Source organism: Salmo trutta, chromosome 2 (genome assembly GCF_901001165.1).
Source record: "Salmo trutta chromosome 2, fSalTru1.1, whole genome shotgun sequence".
Lineage (NCBI taxonomy): Eukaryota > Metazoa > Chordata > Actinopteri > Salmoniformes > Salmonidae > Salmo > Salmo trutta.
Genome location: NC_042958.1, coordinates 28765440 through 28788856, shown reverse-complemented (window position 1 = coordinate 28788856; position 23417 = coordinate 28765440). Strand labels below are relative to the sequence as shown.

The following is a 23417-nucleotide window of genomic DNA, read 5'->3' as shown; positions in this document are numbered from 1 at the left end:
CAGTCAGTCTATATACTATAACTAGGGCTGTGTCTCAAATGGCACCATATTTCCTATTAAGTGCACTTCTTTTGACCAGAACAAAAGTAGTGCACAATATAATGAATAGGGTGCCATTTGGGAGAGAGATAGTCTGTGCTAATAGGTTTCCATTCAAGGCGGTCAGGGTAGGTGTTACTTAGTAGTCAACCAACTGGATTCTGTTGACCTCTTCTTCACTGCATGCTGCAGTGCTTTTAAGGCCTGGCTGTCTAATGCAACATATAAACAAACTTTTTTTTCTTCATCTTAGCCTTGACTCCCAAAGGGACATAAAGCTCCCAGCTGTGTTTTTCTTCTTTGGAGCAATGTCAGTGCACATTGTTATGAAACGAATTGTCAGTTGCACACAGTTAGATAGCTACCTAAAGACATAATTTTCTCAGATATATGTGGTCAGTAACCATATACAAACCTTATCAATTATAGATTGACTAGGTTGTCTTTTTCTCATTGCAATGTTTCCTGCGATCAAGACAATGGTGGAAATAGAAATGCTATTGTTAGGAATATTTCCTGACACTCCCAACCATCATAACTCCCTAAATGCAAACACAGTTATTTCCCTTTGAGCCCAATCAGAGTCAGACACACAGTGTGTTCCTTGTGATCCTCAAGACACCACACCAGACCAATGTCCTCATGTGTTGTGGTGAGGCTGTTTGGACCAATTTTCCTGCCACTCCTCCCAGTATTTGCAATGTCTGCCACAGAGCAAAGACAGAGCAGACAGTGCCGCTGCCCTCCACTGGTCCTGGGCTCCCCCGGGACAGGCTGGTCTTGTGGTCTGGAGAAAGAAAGAAAGGCAGAAAGCAGCCATTCGATTAGCTCACACATTAATGAGAACCACACCTGGGTCCTCATTGTCCGACTGGGCTGCCTTCAACCCCCCAGCCACTCAGGGAAATTGAAGCAAGACAAAAACAATCGTCACTGACAGGAGGAAAAGAAGAAAACATGTTCAGATATCTGTCTTTACAATATGTTTCATATCAGTTGTATACAAAATAGAGAGAACCCTCCTTATTTTATCTTTCTGAGCTGACACAACTTGTATGAAAACAACAAACCATATCATAATTAGATACAGTAGAAAACTGGACGGTCTAATGTCTCTGTAAAATAAATGATGGAGCACTCCTCAGCAGTTTGGCTGATAAAAGCGATGATCAGCTATGAATTTCTGGAAACTTCAAGGATTTGAGGAAAACGGTACGATAATCCAGAACATTATGAAAATAAATGAAAATACCAAAGTTGATTTTATCATTTTCAAAACATCTTCTTGACTGTACCAACTCTACACATCTGAACCTAAACTCTGAGTTTGTGTCAATACTTTTACATCAGTGCCTTGGCAAATGAAAGCCATCCATTAAAGGACATTTTATCTTTGATAATCATGGCTTCCAGTATAGCACGAAGGGTGTTTTGAAACTCAGTACTGGATTTATGGATCCTACATACTGCACATTAATTTCACACAAGTATTGGATGGATTTACTGTATAGGTAGTTATCCTCTTGACGGTCTTGTCCCGTAAGCGGGACGGACATCCAGCGAAAAACTCCTATTGACATTAGCATAACGAAATTTAATATATATATTTTTTCAAATATAGGACTATGTCATATCGTTTTATAGATACACCTCTCCTGAATCGAACCACGTTGTCCGATTTCAAAAAGGCTTTACAGCAAAATCAAAACATTAGATTATGTTAGAGGAGTATATCGTAAAAGTAGCCAAATAGCCATTTTCCCACCAACCACATTTATCACAAATAACCAAAAAACAGCTAAATGCAGCACTAACCTTTTACAAACTTCATCAGATGACACACCTAGGACATCATGTTACACAATGCATGCATTCTTTTGTTCGATAAAGTTCATATTTATATATAAAAACAGCATTTTACATCGGCGGGTAACGTTGACTAACTATTTTCCCTCAAATACATCTGGTGAAACAGTGCTACAATTTACTAAATTACTATTCAAATTTTTTTTTTAAAATGTAATATTGTCATTCTAAGATTTATAGATGAATATCTCTTGAAAGCACCTGTAATGCCAGATTTAAAAATAACTTTACTGGGTAATCACACTTTGCGATAAAAGGGGATGCGATACTCAGAAAATTACCTAGTAATACAGGTCAGCGCCATCTTGGAACAATCGCATATCACATCTAGTCTTGTATACTATTGTCAATAATCCCTTACCTTTGGTTGTCTTCATCAGAAAGCACTTCCAGGAATCCCAGGTCCACAACAAATGTATTTCCGTTCGAAAAAATTACTCCTTTATGTTCCAAGAGCTTGTTCTTGTTAGCGCGTCTGAAGGCTGATCCAAATGCTCCGTCGGCCGCGGGACAGCTATTTCGAGAAAATGCATTTTTTTTCCATTTAGGTTCGTTCAAACATGTCAAACGTTGTATAACATAAATCTTCAGGGCATTTTTCAACAAGAGAGCCAATAAGATTCAAGGAGGATGATTGCATTGTCTTTCAAAACGTTTCGAAAGGGGAGGGAAGCCAGGGCCGCCGGCGTCATAATGGTGATGGCCCTCCGCATGTGATCAATTTCAACAGCGTCTCATTCATTCAGTTTTAACAGTAGGAGACTCAAACCACTTTGTAAAGACTGGGGACATCTAGTGGAAGCAATAGGACGTGCTCAATGAACCATTGCTCACTGTGTGAATTACAGGCAAAGATGTGAAGTTGAGTCCACAATTCAGAATTCCACATCCTGTTACGATCGGTCTCGGGGTTTTGACTGCCATATGAGTTCTGTTATACTCACAGACACCATTCAAACAGTTTTAGAAACTTTAGGGTGTTTTCTATCCACAAGTATTAATTATATGCATATCCTAGCTTCTGAGTTTGAGTAGGAGGCCGTTTAAAATGGGCACGATTTTTTTTCAAAAATCGCTGTAGCGCCCCCTATCCTAGGGGAACACCAAGATGTTTTAAGCAACTATTTCATTTTCATTTTTGTAACCTACAGGAGTCAAGGCCCCTCTGTAACCAACAACAGACATCTAGAGCCCTCAGAGCGCAACAGTAGGGGAATGCCCGTGTACACTTCTGTGGGTAGTGGTAGTGGGAGGGTTGGGTTGTGTGTACAGTGTCTTTTTCCCCAATGGCAACCTATTCCCTATTATACATTCACTGCAAAAATAATTAGGGGGGGGGTCAACCTAGAAGATGATAATTCATCTGGTTACAAGTAAATTAGTTAGGTTTTCTCAAATGAAATAACTACATTTGTTGAAACCAAATATATGATTAAATGCAAAATGTTATATTTGATTATTAACAAACCTATATGTTCAAGTTGCATATATTTATTTCAACACTCAACTTACTTTTCCTCTTTGGTTAAACCTAATAAATAATATGAATACAAACTAAGACGGCCTTATTTAAAATATGTATGCCAATTACATCTGAATATTTTGTCATTTGTATTACACTGGGCTGAACTACACTCCAATGTATTTTGTAACAAGACACTTTTGAGAGCTGTAATTTGTATTTTCAAAATACATTTATACACCATTTTATTTTATAGTGGTTCAGCACATTGTGGCACCCTTTCACCCTGCATTGGTATCAGATGTCTGATGGCACTATGGTCTAATAAGAGTGTCTGCTAAATTAACTAAATATAAATGTGAATGCAAAATTGACAACTCCAAAGCATGCTGAGTATTATTCCAATAGGTGCCACCAAAACAAGGTTTTGTCTAGTTCCTTGGTGTCCACATCAACAACAAACTAGAATGGTCAGAACACACCAAGACAGTTGTGAAGAGGGCACAACAAAGCTTATTCTCCCTCAGGAAACTAAAAAGATTTGGCATGGGTCCTGAGATCCTCAAAAGGTTCTACAGCTGCAACATCGAGAGCATCCTGACCAGTTGCATCACTGTCTGGTACGGCAATTGCTCGGCCTCTGACCGCAAGGCACTTCAGAGGGTAGTGAGTACGGCCCAGTACATCACTGGGGCAAAGCTGCCTGCCATCCAGGACCTCTACACCAGGCGGTGTCAGAGGAAGGCCCTAAAAATTGTCAAAGACCCCAGCCACCCCAGTCATAGACAGCTCTCTCTACTACTGCATGGCAAGCGGTACCGGAGTGCCAAGTCTAGGACAAAAAGGCTTCTCAACAGTTTTTACCCCCAAGCCATAAGACTCCTGAAAAGGTAACCAAATGGTTACCCGGACTATTTGCATTGTGTGACCCTCCCCCCCAACCCCTCTTTTACGCTTCTGCTACTCTCTGTTATGCATAACGCTTCTGCTACTATCATATATGCATAGTCACTTTAACCATACATTCATGTACATACTACCTCAATCAGCCCAACCAACCAGTGCTCCTGTACATTGGCTAACCGGGCTATCTGCATTGTGTCCCACCACCCGCCAACACCTCTTTTTACGCTACTGCTACTCTCTGTTCATCATATATCCATAGTCACTTTAACCTCTATGGGACCGGCGGGACGAATTCGTCCCACCTACGTAACAGCCAGTTGAATCCTGTGGCGCGATTTTCAAAACCTTTGTAATGCTATTACTTCAATTTCTCAAACATATGACTATTTTACAGCTATTTAAAGACAAGACTCTCGTTAATCTAACCACACTGTCCGATGTCAAAAAGGCTTTACAACGAAAGCAAAACATTAGATTATGTCAGCAGAGTACACAGCCAGAAATAATCAGACACCCATTTTTCAAGCTAGCATATAATGTCACAAAAACCCAGAAGACAGCTAAATGCAGCACTAACCTTTGATGATCTTCATCAGATGACACACCTAGGACATTATGTTATACAATACATGCATGTCTGTTCAATCAAGTTCATATTTATATCAAAAAACAGCTTTTTACATTAGCATGTGACGTTCAGAAAAAGCATACCCCCTGCAAACTTCCGGGGAATTTACTAACAATTTACTAAATTACTCAAGATAAACGTTCACAAAAAGCATAACAATTATTTTAAGAATTATAGATACAGAACTCCTCTATGCACTCGATATGTCCGATTTTAAAATAGCTTTTCGGATGAAGCACATTTTGCAATATTCTGAGTAGATAGCCCGGCATCACAGGGCTAGCTATTTAGACACCCACCAAGTTTAGCACTCACCAAAATCACATTTACTATAACAAAAATGGTCTTACCTTTCCTGTACTTCGTCAGAATGCACTCCCAGGACTTCTACTTCAATAACAAATGTAGGTTTGGTCCCAAATAATCCATAGTTATGTTCCATCAGCGACGTTTTGTTCGTGCGTTCTAGACACTAGCACAATGGTAAATAACGGTCACGCGCATGGCACATAACGTGACAAAAGATTTCTAAATATTTCATTACCGTACTTCAAAGCATGTCAACCGCTGTTTAAAATCAATTTTTATGCCATTATTCTCGTAAAAAAGCGATAAAATTCCGACCGGGAATCTGCAATTAGGTAAACAGCCGAAGGAAAATACTGCACGGGGTCGAATCGGGCACGCGCCTAATTCCATTGTCCTCTGATGGGCCACTTGGAAAAGGCGATAATGTGTTTCAGCCTGAGGCTGCCTCGTCATCGTTCAGGTTTTTCCCGGGCTCTGTGAGCCTATTGGAGCCGTAGGAAATGTCACGTTACAGCTAAGATCCTGACTCTTCAATAAACAGAAGCAAGAACAACAACACCTTGTCAGACAGGCCACTTCCTGCATGAAATCTTCTCAGGTTTTTGCCTGCCATAGGAGTTCTGTTATACTCACAGACACCATTCAAACAGTTTTAGAAACTTTAGGGTGTTTTCTATCCAAAGCCAATAATTATATGCATATTCTAGTTACTGGGCAGGAGTCGTAACCAGATTAAATCGGGTACGTTTTTTATCCGGATGTGAAAATACTGCCCCCTAGCCCAAAGAAGTTAACCATACCTACATGTACATACTACCTCAATAAGCCTGACTAACCGGTGTCTGTATATAGCCTTGCTACTGTTATTTTCAAATGTCTTTTTACTGTTGTTTTATTTCTTTACTTACCTACACACACACACACACACACACACACACACTTTTTTCACACTATTGGTACGAGCCTGTAAGTAAGCATTTCACTGTAAGCTCTACTCCACCTGTTGTATTCGGTGCACGTGACAAATAAACTTAGATTTGATTTGAGAAGGGTTACAGCTTTTGTAAAAATGTACTTTTCGTTGCAGTTTTAGGAGAATTTACGCAGCAGGTTGGTGACAGATAGAAATTTACTGGGAGAGAGGAGTGGTCGAAAATAGGAGAGGTTTGTCAATCATATTTTTTTATTTGCTTTGGGGAGGATTGTGTGGGTGTTTTTGGAGCACAGGGGAGGGCAGTGCGTTTTTTCCCCTGGTTTACATTCACTCTTCTGCTTGTATTTTCCCTATGAACAACGGCTTGACTTAGTTTTGATATTACCCTAATAAAGTTTTGAAACATTTGTGAAGGTTTGGTACAGCATGGAGTGCCTATTATTAATTTTTAGCTACTATCGGCCTATGACCACTAAGTAGCCTAGTGGTTAGAGCGTTGGACTAGCTAACCGAAAAGTTGCAAGGTCAAATCCCCGAGCTGACAAGTTAGAAAACTGTTGATCTCCCCCTGAACAAGGCAGTTAACCCACTGTTCCTAGGCTTGCATTGTAAATAAGAATGTTTTCTTAACTGACTTGCCTAGTTAAATAAAGGTAAAATAAATAAAACATATTAGGGCAGTGCACCCCGCACTCAAACTGACTCTGTTTTAGCCTACAAGAGTTCCTCCTATAATCTAACACTATAAACTTTATCTTTATAAAAAATATTTTGATCGTTAATGAATGAATTACCTTCCTTCTGAATGTCTATATCTGTACAGCAGATGTGGTAGCCATCGGCATATCTACCCATTTATATATATATATATATATATATATATATATAGTTTTTTCAGATTTTGTTTTAGGCTGTTTTTAAGGACATGTAAATGTGGCTCATTTGGCCAACATCCCTTGTTTTTTTTTCTGTCGCTTTGTCTGCTCGAGGTTGGATCTGAATGCATATGGATGTACATTAAATTTCACAAATGTCCATTAAATGAAAATCTTTCCTGTCATGCTGTCTGGGGCCAAATTTTCCTAAAGGAAACTCTGAAATGGCAAGCTTGTAATAATTGTACTTAAACTCCCCCCTCATACTAATCGGGAGGTTGAGCAGTTTTTTGTCTCTATCTCTGTAATGTATCTGTAACAATCACCCGACCAATCACCCGACATCAACGCAATTGAGATAGTTTGGGATGAATTCGACCGCAGAGTGAAGGAAAAGCAGCCAACAAGTGCTCAGCATATGTGGGAACTCCTTCAAGACTGTTGGAAAAGCATTCCAGGTGACTACCTTTTGAAGCTGGTTGAGAGAATGCCAAGCGTGTGCAAAGCTGTCATCAAGGCAAAGGGTGGCTACTTTGAAGAATCTCAAATATAACATATACTTTGATTTGTTTAACACTTTTTTGCTTACTACATGATTCCACATGTGTTTTTTAATAGTTTTTATGTCTTCACTATTATTATACATTGTAGAAAAAAGTACAAATAAATAAAAACCCTTGAATGAGTAGGGGTGTCCAAACTTTTGACTGGTACTGTATGTATTTATGTAAAAAAATTGGGATCACATTGGAAATAAGTTCACAACTTTTTTGTGCAATCCCAGTCACTTAAAAAAAATCTGTGTATATGTATTTTTTTTAAATAACAAATACAATGAATCAATCAATCCAATGAATTAATCAATCCAATTGATGAATGGAAAAAATACATCTGTTACAAAACCCCAAAACATTTAATGACATTCTGAGGTTGTCAAGCCAAGCCTTTAATACTGGGTAAGCCTACAAGGTAGAAAGGGATGTATTTTCTGTAATTGAGATTTAAAATAATCAATTTATTGTGGTTTAGAGAACGCAAACCATACTTTTGAAGTGCCGAAGACAGTATGCTTTGTTTGCTGGTTGTGTGGTTCATTGGCACAGAAACCTGTTGGTGTAACATTTGTTGCATGTAGTTTATTTAATTATGAATGGCATCAAAATGTTGAAAATCTGATTTCCCCCTAGCTGATCATTGCCTGGAGCCAGCTCTGATTGTAGAGTATTAAAATGTGCAGGGAGAGTGAGTTCATCTGTGGTGGTTGGCGAACCCTCAACCTTCTGGCCCATTGCCCTACAAGGCATTGACTGTGCCGTAAAAGCATGCTGAAGTGGCAAAGTCGATATCCACATTTATAAACACAGGGTCGCTACAGTTATTGTTATTTGCAGTTGTAAACATTATTTTGAGTTAATTCTATGAGGGGGGAGGGTGTTCAATTTATTTTACTGGAGAATTAACTAGCAGGTTAGGAGAATTAGGTTAAACTCTATCCCATCTAGACATGACCCTGAAACTATGGCAATAATAATCCACAGTTTGCTTTGCAGTTCATTTCAGTAGGATCATTTTCACATGTACATTTTGGTCATTTAGCAGACACTCTTACAGTCAGTGCATTAAACTAAAGGTAGATAAACAACAAGTAGTCATAGCAAGTAAAATGGTTTCTGTAACAATTACTGAGAATATTGTTGCTGTTCAGGTCGGCTACTTGCAAATTTATTTATGTATTTCAAAATACAAAATATATGCATTTTAATTAAATACATTTCAAAATACAAGTATGCTTTAGTTTATTTTTAAACATTGAGATTTTTGGTATTTTATAATTGTGTTTTGTAATTTTTGCCCATATCTGAATAAAACCCATTTTGTCATTTTGTTCCAAGTTTACTTTCTATTCTGGAATTATCTATGCACATTTATTTGAGTTCAAGCAACTAATATTAAGAAATTACATTTCTTTCATACCATGATATACCATTTCCAAATGTATTTTTTACAGAAGACCTTCACATTTAGTAACCACAATATCATTACCAAGCAATGACTACCTTAACATGTACTAATGCAGGTATCATTGCAGATGCAAATTGTGTACAAATGTAGGCTTGAATGACAAATACAATAGACCAGATTAACTGGAGTGACATTCACTCTCACGGGTGGGCAAAAAGAAAAACCTGAAATCCACACCCTCAATATCTCTTCATGCACATGAGGTGTTGAAAGCAATTTGGAAGCTTTATTCAATTAAACAAATCACATTGATCTGACAAATTCATTATTTGATTTCAGACAAATTTATAGAATAGGTTGATGTCATTTTCGATCATTCCAATCAGTAAAAGCACTTCAGATGAACATCAGTGCCATCCCACTTTTTACAGTGTAGGGAAAAGGGTGTCATTTGTGACGTACTCCCAGTGACTTTACTGGACCATTCTGACAAACTCCCCGCCGGCTGACGCCTCCTGACTCTGAGCATCCGTTCCACCTTTCTCTCGCTCAGTGAAGCATGTGCCAAGAGGATTAAAGATGGCGTCCTCTAGGGCGGCGACATGCCATCTGGACAGGAGTTGATCCGGGAGGGGTGATGGAGGGGAATAGTAATGAAAGCATCTCAACTGAGAGACTAATTAATGTTTGGTCTGTGCTGTTTATAATTTTGGGTGGTAGTGTTGTCAATCTGGAATATTATTTATCTCAAAAAGAGGACTTTGAGTGCCTGTAATTTTTTACACATTCTACAAACAACAGTATTGCAAGGTGTAGTGGAGCAGTGCATTTATGACAGATTTTTGTTTAATTTTTTTGGCACACAAATCATCCCCATTACTTCCCTTCACCATATAACAAAATTTTTTTTAAGGTCTTTCAACTTACTCTTATAAGTTGTAATAGCAGAATGCACAAGGGAAAAACATTTGGTAGTGCAAAATCTTAAATTCAAAGCTGGACTAAATTCCTGCCGACCCCTCAGTTTGGGAACCACTGATGCAGGGGATGCAAAGGTTGTTGAAGTTAGCCTCTCAATTTTAACTGCCTGGATGACCTTGTCGTTGTTGTTGCTGTTTTCCCCCTTGTATTATTGAGCTTGCTATTTTTTGGGTGCCATGCACCTTTGTTGTAATGCACTTTGCTTTTAGTATTGTCACGTTAACATTTGCTATTTCATTTTATTCCTTACTCTGTATGTTTCCTTGGGTATCTTGAAAGGCGCAAATAAAATGCATTATTATTATCATTGTAGTATTACAATCTCCAAATTAAACTTAGTCAGGCAGTGGACGTTCAAATGCAGTAAAAAACTGCTCATCCTCAAGACAATCCTACTGTGATGTGGATTAGACATGCTAAATGCTAATGCCTCAGTAACCTTTTCCCATGACTGATGTGTGTCATCTCCATTTTTCTCATCACATCAAGATCTCATTTGAAAGGTTAAATCTCATGTTTCCTCTTCAATTTCCCAGAGGTGAAGGGGAGACAATGTCTGATGTTACCCATCATGGCCAAGTGGAGTGGAGGAGTCCTCGTCTACATCCCAAATGGCATCCTATTCCCTCTATACTGCACTACTTTTAACTAGGACCCATAGGGCTCTGGTCAAAAGTTGTGTACTGTTTAGGGAATAGGGTGCCATGTGGGATGCAATCGATGAGTCCACCTCCTCCAAGTGGAGGAAACTAGCAATGCATTTAATCATGCAAGACATGGAAATATGAGAATGTAGGTCACATGTTAACGACAACTGACAGACTTCAGAGGGACCAGGAAGTTTGTTTTGATGTTTTTTACAGTCTTTGCTTTACTGCAGGATATAGAAAAGGTAAAGGGCTTGTTGTATTGTTTGTGTTATGTGTGAGGGGTTATGAGGGCGTATTAGTGGAAGACTGCTGATGTACCTGACTCTAATAAGAGTTAAGCCCTAATGGTAAACCAACCCCCTCCCCTTTCGCTATCTCTGTCTCTCCCTCTCTCCCCTCAACACACTACTACAGTACTCCCCCATTTCCGTGGCATCATCTGTGAACACATTACCTTGGATGAGATGCCATCCCCAAGTGGCACTACTGTCTTTCTGATTAGAATATCCCCCCAGTGACCACAGCGTACATCACTGGCTCTCTCTCTGTAGGAGGGAGGGCTCTCCAGCGCCCTATAATCTGCTTGATGAAGATCCCAGTGCCCCGGGGACCTGACAGGGGGCTGCCTCACACCAATCACGGCTGCCCCAGCTCCCAGCGTACACGCAAGCCCGTCGCCACTGAGCCAGTCAGCGAGCTAGTCAGTGCTTACAAACCCTCTCTCATTCTGTCGCTCTCTTCCACTCGCTCTCTCACACATTCATACAAGCTTGCTTGCTCTCTCTCTCCCCTCTCTCGCTCTCTCACTCGTCATTGTAAAACCACAGGGAGACTCATTGTGGCTCCTACATTCCCTCTCTCTCACCCTATTGTTTTATACTTCTAGTGGCACACGCTGCGGCATCAGCTCTGGCGTGGGCACTAGGCTATGCACAGAGAAGGATAATGAAAGAAACGCACCAACGAGAGAGGTAGGGGTAAATGAGAAAAGAGATAATTAAAGAGCGGAGGAAAAAAGGAGAAGAGAGGAGAAGCTTGTATTGTATTCTTCACAGGGAAAAGAACCTTGGATTAAGCTGACTTTGAAACTGTTTGCTATAATTGTGATCATTCAAGGTAAGTGTGCTGTTTAATTATATCTTAGTTGGGCTGTGTTTCATTGTTGTTTTTTATAAGGTAGGCTATGCTGATAATGAATATATTTCCCCTCCAAGTCAATAATGAACTAACTGAGTTACAGTGCCAGCAACTCATGGACATTTCTGTCACTGCAGCTGCCCCAAATGGCTTTCAAAGCCTCCTTGATGTCAATGCTTTTTTTATTATATATATTTTGACTTGTCAATAAAGTCTCTTTCATTACCCCCCACCCCCCAGCACATTAGTAAGTTGATAGATGTTATCCACACCACAAGTGATTAGGAATTGCATGCAGAGGGAACAGAACCAGCAGGTGTCCTTGAAACAGTTCTTGCAGAAAGAGTTTGAGAGAGACAGGAGGTTTTGTGTTCTGAGTACAGTCAGTCCTACTGAAGAATGTCTCCCATTCATGACTGTATTGTCTTTGTGGTCTTTAGGTCAAAGCGAGCCTATCCGTTTGTTCATAGATGACACAGTAGGTGTCAGTGAATGCAGATTGGCACATGCGTCAAAGCATCCCTCACTTGGACTGTGTGATGACCCTGTTTATAAGTCATAGTGAGTGATTTTTGTTCATTTGCATTGAAAAGGCAATTTTGATGTTCAACTTGGCATTGGAAAGTGTTCAAACATTGGATATCAAACCATAGCCTGTTAAGTAGTTTGGGGGACATCAAGGAACTGATTTCAACACTGCCTTGAGGGAAACCAAAAAGCAAAAGTCAACATTTTTTGATCGCAATGTGTAACACTCTTGTAATCTAATGAAAACGAAACATTTTATCATTGGATTTGCTAAAATAGTTTTAGTAAGAGATTCCATTTAAGGAACACATGTGAAATCATGTGAAACCATGTTTTTGGAACACTTCACGTGATGATATTTCATATGAAGTTTTACATGTGGATGTTCATATGATCACATAACTGTGGATTCAGATTTTCACATGTGAATATTTTTCACATGAAAATTAACAGGTGATGCCCTGCAAACAAAAATGAGTCCTTGGGATACAGACACAAACAACATTTTTTTACATAGTGTTTTCAAATTACGTATTTGGCATTGTGTATGTTTATTGAGATAACAATTATTCTTCAACATGTCCTCACCTGGGATTTGAACTCACAGCCTCTTGGTTTACAGCATGCCAATCTTCCTGCTACACCACCATGTCTGTGTCAATAACTGATTTCACGTGTATTCCTACACTTTGGACTTATTAAAGAAAATATCAGATTTGTTAAAAATACACTCAATAAAAACTATTATATTTATTTACATTTACATTTAAGTCATTTAGCAGACGCTCTTATCCAGAGCGACTTACAAATTTGGTGCATTCACCTTATGATATCCAGTGGAACAACCACTTTACAATAGTGCATCTAAATCTTTTGGGGGGGGGGGTAGAAGGATTACTTTATCCTATCCCAGGTATTCCTTAAAGAGGTGGGGTTTCAGGTGTCTCCGGAAGGTGCTGATTGACTCCGCTGTCCTGGCGTCGTGAGGGAGCTTGTTCCACCATTGGGATGCCAGAGCAGCGAACAGTTTTGACTGGGCTGAGCGGGAACTGTGCTTCCTCAGAGGTAGGGAGGCGAGCAGGCCAGAGGTGAATGAACGCAGTGCCCTTGTTTGGGTGTAGGGCCTGATCAGAGCCTGAAGGTACGGAGGTGCCGTTCCCCTCACAGCTCCGTAGGCAAGCACCATGGACTTGTAGCGGATGCGAGCTTCAACTGGAAGCCAGTGGAGAGAGCGGAGGAGCGGGGTGACGTGAGAGAACTTGGGAAGGTTGAACACCAGACGGGCTGCGGCGTTCTGGATGAGTTGTAGGGGTTTAATGGCACAGGCAGGGATTAAGGAGTTGCATTAAAACGGAATAATATGGCCTACCAATATTAGACAACTATACAGAAAACCCCTCAAATTGCTGAAATAAATAAATAAAATCAATGAGGAGAGAATAGTCATATTTAACCGATAACTAAAATAGCAGTGCAGATAGTACACTTTTGTGCAGAGATGTATTAGAGGTAATGAATGTGTAGCAAACATGATACAGAATTTGCAGCGCAGAAGAATTGTGAATTCAAATCTCAGGTGGAGTCATATTGAAAAGTCAGAACTAAGTGATCATGTCAAATGTAATCACATTGTCATTGATGAAATATTTGCACACTATTTTAGCTGAACAACGTACCACTTACATTAAAAGGAAAAGAGACACATGAGGCCAGTTAACACATTTTAACACCTCCGAGGAGAATAACATTTGTTCAACTCACATGTTAATTGCAGATTCAGATGTGGAATTTGCTCTTTCACATGTGAAATTCAAACTCTCACATGTGGAGTTGCATTTTCACATGTGAAAAACTGTTGAACTGTTGCATCCCCATGTTGTCACATTTATTTGACATTATATCATGTTTTCACGTGTGAAGCTTCATGTTATCACTTGTTGCTTTTACATGTTGTCACATCTTATCACTTTAACTTCACATAAGATCACTTGTTAAACACGTTATTACATGTGAAATGAATGTGCTTTTTTTCTGTAAGGGATCAGATACTTAAATATTTAAATAACAACTGCAAAAGTGACAGTAAAAATGTGGGTGTGAGTGCTTTACATATGCACTTAAAAAAAATCTAAACACAACACAGCCTGCTTTGAAATGCTCACATTGCAGGTATGACTTAATATACTGCAAATTATAGCCCATGTTTACGTACATTTCTGAAATACCTTAGTGGATTAGAAGATTTCTGGTAGTATCCAAGGGGATTAGTACCAACAACCTGAGAGAATATGAAAAGGCAACACACACTATATGATATGCTACATGTGAAATATGGGATCATAAATGCACCATGTTATTCAGATGAGCTGTAAAAGAAGATATGAGTACAGCATATTAAATATCTACACTGCTACACCGCACATACCTGTAGGGTTTACATGTGGGGAGACAAAATGAATGCACATGTAAAGAATTATGTATCTCAGTGATCCATTGCTGTGGAGTATTTGTTTGTTGAAAATCCAATACATTCATAATGCATTGCATACTGGATATGACAGGATATAGATTTTAGGGAGAATTGAAAGTGGTGAGCAAGCATTTTATTCAGTGGCTGTTATAGTAGATCTACTCTGCTGAAAGTATTTATTTTTTAAGAAATGATTTGGTAACATAATGGTAACATTTTAACTAAACCCAGCAGGTATACTGATATATGAATATAGGTAAATATTGCCAATTGGAAGGCTGTACTGAAAACAATGCAAATGCTGTGTGCATTCTCAGTCCTTTCATCTCCATCTTCTGTGAATTAATTCCAAAGGAGAATAGAATGTATATATGACAGTGATGACATGTGACACTTCATGAGTTTCCTGCATCTCGTCTGACATCATATTTATGCACAGGCATACTCCCCAACCTATACCTTCAGATTGCATGCAAAACCCACACTTGCCTACACCGCTCTGCACCACTTTCTCAGAGCAGATCTAATGTCGCACTCTTCAGAGGCATATACATAACTTTATTTGGGCTGTGTTGCAAATGGCACCCTATTTCATACATAATACAGTACTTTTGACAAGTGCTCATTGGATAAGATCTTTGGGCCCTGGTCACAACAAGTACAAAATATAGGGAATATGCTGCCATTTGGGACACATACCTTGTCTTATCACCATTCAGCTGGAAACACTTGCTTTAGAATAATCAAATCATTCTCCAAGGAGTCCACTATTACATAGAACAGGAGATGGCCCTCTTGAGCAGTATCTATGGAGGGTATACAGGAGAGAGATTATCATTCAAAACATGCACCCACACTGGGATATCGTAACTACATGAATTATGTGATAAACGAGGGAGACATATAATGCATTAATGTACACTGGCGATGGTGACCTGACTACAGCACATGTCCTGTCTGTTACATTGCTTAGCACTTCTGGAACTGACTTGTGTCAGTAGCATTTAGATAGCCTTGATGGGCCGGATGGAGTGCCCTACTAATTGTGTTAAGTTATTGACAATCACATTTTGTACAGGTCTGGTTAGATTAACAAAAGTAGAGTCAGGTGACATAATCTATTAGATTTGTTAATTGTAAAACTTTACAGTAAACTCAACTCTAACTGTTCTGTAAACCTCATAGCTATCCAAGTATCTTTGGGTAATCCACTACTTTACTGTTGCATGACAGGCATGCATCTCCCACAACAAGACAGCAGCAAATACACTCAGCCGAGTTGTGACATCCCCAACGAACCCTCTAATGGAGTTCCATGAGTCCCAAATGGCACCATATTTCCTACCTAGTATAATAGTTTTTAACCAGAACCCTATGGGGCCTGGTCTAAGGTAGTCCACTCAAAAAGGGAACAGGGTGCCATTTGGGACGCACACTGTGTTAACCACTTCTCATGGTTCTACCCACTTTTACTGCGCTCCATGTAATTTTAATGGCAATACTGAGTGGCTCCACAAAAAGACCAAGTCCGTCCGCAAAACCCTCACTGTCACTACATGAAATAATCTGCAGCACTCTTTGACCAGGGGAAAGAGAAAGGCCTGCATCACAAATGGCACCCTGTTCCATTTGTAGTGCATTATTTTAGTGCTCTGGTTAAATGTAGCCTTCCCTGTAGCTCAGTTGGTAGAGCATGGTGTTTGCAACACCACAGTTGTGGGTTCGATTCCCACGGGGGGCCAGCACAGGAAAGAAAAATGTATGAAATGTATGCATTCACTACTGTAAGTCGCTCTGGATAAGAGCGTCTGCTAAATGACTAAAATGTAAATAGGGAATAGGGTGCTATTTGGGACGCATTCATAAAAAGGAGGGTGTTTCTGGATCTGTGTCCTGTATGTATTATCATAAGAAGAGCAGAAATGATCAGTCATTCGTATATGCCACCCATCACCCCCTTCTGCCGAATGTGTCGGTCAAGAGCCTTCTGCTTAAATGGGATCAATACTTGAGATTGTTTGGAGTCTCTAGATCAGACCTCTCCAAACCTATTCCTGGAGCGCTACCCTGTAGGTTTTCACTCCAACCCCAGTTGTAGCTCACCTGATTCAGCTTATCAACAAGCTAATTATTATAATCAAGAGAAAACAAATGGGACGGTAACTCTCCAAGAACAGGGCTGGGAAGCCTTGCTCTAGACCAGGATTTCCCAAACTCGGTCCTGGGGCAACCCCTGGGTGAACGTTATTGTTTTTGCTCTAGCACTAAACAGCTAATTATTTGAGTCAGCTGTGTAGTGCTAGGGCAAAAACCAAAACGTGCTCCCAGACAGGACCGAGTTTGGGAAATCCTTTTTTAGACAGTGACCACTGTGTTCTCCTTATATTTTAAATACCCTGTAGTTCTTCTTTGAGGGGGAGGACCTTTCAGTAGCCATAATGTACATAACCTCAGAGTGCTATGGTTAATTTTGTATAAACCATTAGGATGGAAATCAACAGAACCAGTTGATTCTGTCACAGCACGTCTGACTGCCTGTGTAACTTCAAGGCCACCCTCAGATTAGGTATTGATTTTAACTGTTTGTTTTATATATATTGTGTATGATGTTCTACTTTTACAATGCAAAGAAAAAACAGGTCATGTCTTGGCTCGGGCTGTACTGTTGTCTTGGCTTTGGAGAGACCCTGGCTCCTGTGTCCCAAATGGCACTCTATTCCCTACGTAGTGCACTTGTTTTGACCAGACCCTGCAGACCTTTAAGACAAGGCTCAGACAATCAACAGCAGGATTCCTAAACATCTCAAATGAAGGTCCTGCCGTGATGGATGAGCCTCTGTCTAGAGGAGGTATTGCTCCCCGTTTCCTCCTGACTGATGGGCACTCCAACTCTGCTGCAATTATTTAAATAGATTTGTCTCCATTAATTTTGTCAAGTTTCTGGAGGTGGTATCTTCTGCTGTGTGCTGGAACACCTCTTTAGAGAGGAGAAAAGGAAACCTCCCCTAATATTTTCCAAATCATTTTGGAAACCACTCATCATTTCAATCAAATGACATTGGGTTAGTTTAAAAATCCACTGTAACGTTACAGATTTGTGATCCCCAGGGAGTGTAGTTAAATAATATGACAGCAGAACAGACATCATGTTGCATGGGTGTCTGTCTGTTTACCCTAGTGAACTGTAAGCTGTAAGAGTGTGGTGCAGTGTGTTAGCTAGCTGGATGGCGAGCTAGCGGGCCCAGCAGAAACGGCCAAACCTAGTCCTCTGAGGACCCGGCTGGCCAGGAGATGTGCCGACTCTGCAGGACAGAGATTATTGTGTGGCCATATCAGAGTACAGCCACCACAGACTCCTCCCTCCTGCACTGCCACCGCTTGGTCCTGGCAAAGGGGACAGAGTCAAAGCGAGAGAGAAAGGCATGGTTTTCCCTTTCACACAAAATGTTATTGACATTGTACCCCTGTTCAACCTGATCTTTTATATTCTGTCCTATGGGATTTTATTCCATTCCATTCTGTTCTGTTCATTCTGTTCCAATTAAAATTGTTTCTGGGTGAAACCTTGGAGGCAGTTTAGAAGTATCAGCTCCTTGAATGTGTACAGTGAAATAGAGACAGAAACTGACCCCTTGTCATTCAGTCAAGTTCATATGTCTTTTTCAAACACTTTGACTGGTGAATTATTTTTGACTGGTAAATAATTATATTAAAGCATTAGCTAGTTGCCTTCCATTTCTGTTTTTGAATACCACAGCATTATGACTTAAAAATAGCAGTCACAGCAGTGAAAAGCCTGAGGCTTTTGTGCCTTTGAATACATTTTGTTCCATGCCTGTGAAACATTCACCACAGAATCCTTGTAAACGGTCGACAGGAGAGGTAGCCATGAATTCACTGGAGGCCATCCATAAGCAAAGCCATGATGGAGAGTGTTGCATTACAACAATGTGTTATAGTTTTATGGTATGTATCTGTGTCTGTGGTGTATTTGATCTTATAGTCCAACTGCACAGGTAAATGGTTTGGCTGGCAGGCAGGCAGACAGGAAGGATGGCGGGCGGGAGGGAGCAAGGACGGACTGTTGGAGGAAGAAATCCACTGTGTGATGATGTGTGGGTCTGGTAGGAGTCCATAACCTTAAACATAACCTCCTTAGCTCCCATTGGCAACACTGCAAAGATTTCCTGTCACACAGGTGAATGACTATTAGTTTACTGACCCTAGAGGTAGAGGGAGATTGTAATGATTTCCAGAGAAGAACGGTAGCTACTGTAGCTTGGGGCCCTTTCAGGTTACTAGTGGCATACCTTGCCTCTGCTCGAGGATAGAGCTGGATATGTGAGGAAAAAATAGATATGGGGGAATAGGAATACCCCATTCATGGTGAATTCACAAAATCTCTGATGGTACTCAAGCGCATTAGCATACCCTTTTAAAGATGTCTTTGAGTGTGAGATCAGTATCATTCAAAACATATTAATTATCTTCTGGTGTTTGGATGTAACTGTACACTACAAACAGTGTTGAAACACTTTGTGGAATTCATGATTTATTCCAAGAGCGAATAACACATGGGTGTCAGTAATTACTAAACTGGATAATGTATCTCTGCCTTTCACTAGGCATGACTGTGAATTTAGCCCATGTGTTACCATGAAGCTCAAGAGAGAATGATCAAAACCTTTGAATACTCTCTGCAACAAAAACACTATTTGAAAAATGTATGTGCTTTTATTATGATTCTGCTGAGATTTTCAGCAGAGTATATGCAGAAAATATATAAAGGTATACACCATTACTTTGATCAGAGAAATATGAATTAATCTTTGCCCGTTTATGGGGGGGAAAGCCTCTTAGCCAAGAAGATAATGGATAAAACATTTGTGCTTCAGCACAATTTTGTGTCAGCCAAATGTGAGAACTCCCACAATATTTATCTCAGTCTGTCTGTTTTTATCCAATCCTTGCTTTTACTCCTACGCATTTAACATGTTATCCCGTACCGGATGTCACATAGAATTTGGAGTTCCATCCATGCAAAAACTAATCTTTGCTTCATTACAGAGAAACCTGTTCCTTTAAATGCTCCCAGTAAGGCAATGGACACCGTATCCCTGTGAAACACCTCATAAAAAAAAAATCGCCATCCGACCTTTGAAATTTCACAGTGGAACTTTTCTATAATCATATACCGTAAATTCCGGACTATAAGTCGCAACTTTTTTCACAGGCTAATATATGGATTTTTCCCGCTTTCAATTTTTTTTTCTCCAAAAAAACACATTCTGTGACGTGCTCAGTTTTTTTGCCGGCATGAAGCTTTCATTAGACCAATGAAATTGCCAAACGGGTTAAGGTCAAACAACTTTTTTGTTTACTGTTTAGATTAAATCGAGCGCGCTCAAACTTCCCATCATTCTGATTACGGTAGTCATTTTGTCACCCTCATCATGGCAAAGACACAGAGAAATGCATATGATGCAGCTTTCAAGTTGAAGGCGATTGATCTGGCTGTTGGAAAAGGAAATAGAGCTGCTGCACGGGAGCTTGGTCTTAATGAGTCGATGATAAGACGTTGGAAACAGCAGCGTGAGGAATTGACTCAGTGCAAAAAGACAACTAAAGCTTACTGCAAATTTTTTATTTTTTCTTACAAGCCGTGTTTCGTTAAAGCCTATTTATTTTTGTTACAAGCCATGTTTCGTTAAAGCCTGTGTAAAGTTCATTTGTTTCAATGTACCGGTAGGCACCTGCGACATGTGCGGCTTATTTATGTTCAAAATAATATATATTTTTAAATTCAGTGGGTGCGGCTTATATTCAGGTGCGCTTAATAGTCCGGAAATTATGGTAGTAGATTTTGCATTTTTGTATAAATAAATAAAAAAAAATCACATAAAGGAATTTGGGTAATGCTTTTCGTTTGTTTATTCCTCAAATATCCATATAGCACTGATATATCTATTCACAACAATTAACACCCTTAAAATAGTGGAGCATGGACTTGGATATAAATACTTTGTATTTTGATTGTATCAGCATCGAGCTGTGTATTGGACAGTGGATTCTTTCTGATTTGGCTAGCGTGAGACTCAGCATTTCTGAGTTTTGACATTGGACTCAGAGCATCTCTTCTTCCTGATTACCTCACTCCACCCCCCCGTAATGCTTATCTTGACACGGCGGAAATTACATTATAACTTTAAAGTGGAGGTTAGAAGAAGAAGCAGCTCTCCTTAGCCAGCAAAACCACTAACATGATAATAATACAATCATTTGGTGGGTGCTTATATTTGTCCTGTTTAACACATGTACAAGTGTGTATTAACCCTTTACACTTGTGGGAATTGTGGGAATTGGCTTTTATGGATAGGGCTAAATTGAAATGTTTCTTACAGAAGAAATATGAAAATCCTATGCATAAGTGTCACACTGTATAATAATAATGATAGGAGACAGGCACAGGAATACGTAGTAAGGTTTTTTATTTCTCCACCCAGAATAAAATAAGTCATGAAAACAATGGGGACAAAGCCCATGACAAATGCGTATATATATATATAACACAGGGATGTAACCCAAACAAAAGAGCGAGGTGTAAACCTCTAAAAACACATGGGACGAGGCCCGTAATAACAAGCGCACAATTACGCGTAGCACGAAAGCCAAAACAGAGCACAGGTACTCACAAGACAAAAGGACATGGGATCATAATCAACAAGGACAATAGGGAACAGAGGGCACATATATACATATACTAATCAGGGGGAGTGGGAACCAGGTGTGCGTAATGAGACAAGACAGTCCGGGGTTGGTGGTAATGAATCCAATTCAGTGATGCTGTAACGGTTTTGACTTGAGGTTATAATTTATAGGGGTGCCAGGTAGGTTGTGCCTACCAGAGAAAATATTAGGTTCTCCTTTTAGTTTGATAGGGAATGAGTCCCATCTGGTCCGTCAAGTCTACACCAATACAAAGGACTCATGTAAATGTCAGGATGGAAATACACTTTTCATGAACCCTTAAAACAATGGAAATAACTTCAAAACAACTCAAGTGACCTTAGTCACGCAATGTTTGTCCGTCATACAGTGTAGCGTAAACCCAGTGTCAATCATACAATGAAAAGAACAAATATTTTACCACACATTTCAATAAATCCTCAACTACAACTAACTACATAAATCATCACAGTATACATCACACCCAAAACAAATGAAATACCGTATACAAAAAAGGTTGTAGTCAGTCGGTCAGTCAGAGAAGCCAATCCGCCGACAGATCTCCAGCGGAGAAAGGCCACGAAAACCAACGGAGAGGTGTAGTCCACAGACGCAAAGAGTGGATCCGATCCTGGGTAGATTTTCTATTAGGCTACACAAAGCACACTTTTACAGCAACACAACAACGGAAGAGAGAAGCTTCAGAACTGAGGGTCGAACACATCCTCATTCATGTTTCCATCACAACTCCTCTTTTGCGCAGCTGATGCTGGCTATTTAATTGGGAATTAAAGGGGAAGCGCTCTATTGGAAGAAGCACTAATTAATTGGGAATTAAAGGAAAAGCGCTCTATTGGAAGGAGAAGCACTGAGACGGTTCAGAAACATTCAGGGCCGTCACAATGCCTAGAAGGCCGGTGAAGTAGACATCCTGGAGCTGGTGAAGGGATTGAGCAGCAGTACCCCCCCCCATCACGCTGCAGCAGGAAGACACCGGCCACGGGGACGACCACAGGGACATGGTGCAGGTCAGTCAGTGAGCCAACGGTGACAATTCCTGGTCAGCGAAGTGTCCAGGATGTCCATCACAGGAACCCAGCACTGCTCCTCTGGGCTGTACCCCGCCCTACACCTAAAATTCAGGACTTCACGGACTGTGTATGCCGGCCCTCCCTCGATGTCCAGAGGAGGAAGCGGGGCGCCACTGGGTCCAGCCTCAGCAAAGGGACCAGGCACCACTGACCTGAGAAGAGACACATGAAAAGTCGGGTTAATTAAGGCTCCTCAGGACTTTAAATGGCCACACAAACCGCGGGCTCAGCTTCCGGCAGGGCAGGCGGAGGGTGGAGAGCCAGACCAGGTCGCCTGGAGAAAAAACAGTCGCCTCAATGCAATGGCGTTCGGCCAGTTCCTTGTGCCGATGCACAGCCCGCTGGAGACGAGTGTGCGCAGCACTCCAGGTCTCCTCAGCACGCCGAAACCACTCGTCCACCACAAGGTCCTCGGTCTGGCTCGGTTGCGAAGGTGCCGGCGGTCCCGCACACCCCTGAGCACATAGGTGCGGTTCTCTGGGCATGCCGCATCCCAGCATGCCGCAAAACACTTAATTAATAAAGGCCTATAAGACTGAAGGAGCATTAGACAGGTCAAAGGGCATCACGAGATCCTCGTAATGGTCCGTGGTCGTGGAAAAGGCAGTTTTCCATTCGTCGCCTGCATGAATGCGCACCAGATTGTAGGCGCTCCTCAAGTCCAGTTTCGTGAAGTACTGCGCCCCGTGCATTTGTTCGATGATAGTTGGGGTGAGGAGTAAAGGTTTGCTGAACTTAACGGTAGCTTTATTCAGTGTTCGATTATCAATGCAGTGGCGCAGTCCCCCGTCTTTCTTCTTAACATAAAAGAAGCTCGAGGAGGCAGGTGAAGTAGAGGGGTGGATAAGACCCT

At 40.6% G+C, this 23417-nt stretch overlaps 1 protein-coding gene across 1 annotated transcript in view; it reads left to right on the top strand.

Annotated features, from left to right (window-relative positions):
• The first annotated feature begins 11661 nt into the window (after positions 1–11661).
• The window catches only part of LOC115154013 (cadherin-12-like), a 271441-nt gene continuing 259685 nt past the window's right edge, over positions 11662–23417 (top strand). The window contains exon 1 of the mRNA XM_029699780.1: positions 11662–11728. The gene's annotated coding sequence lies outside the window, so the exon portion shown is untranslated. The remainder of the gene's footprint in view (positions 11729–23417) is intronic.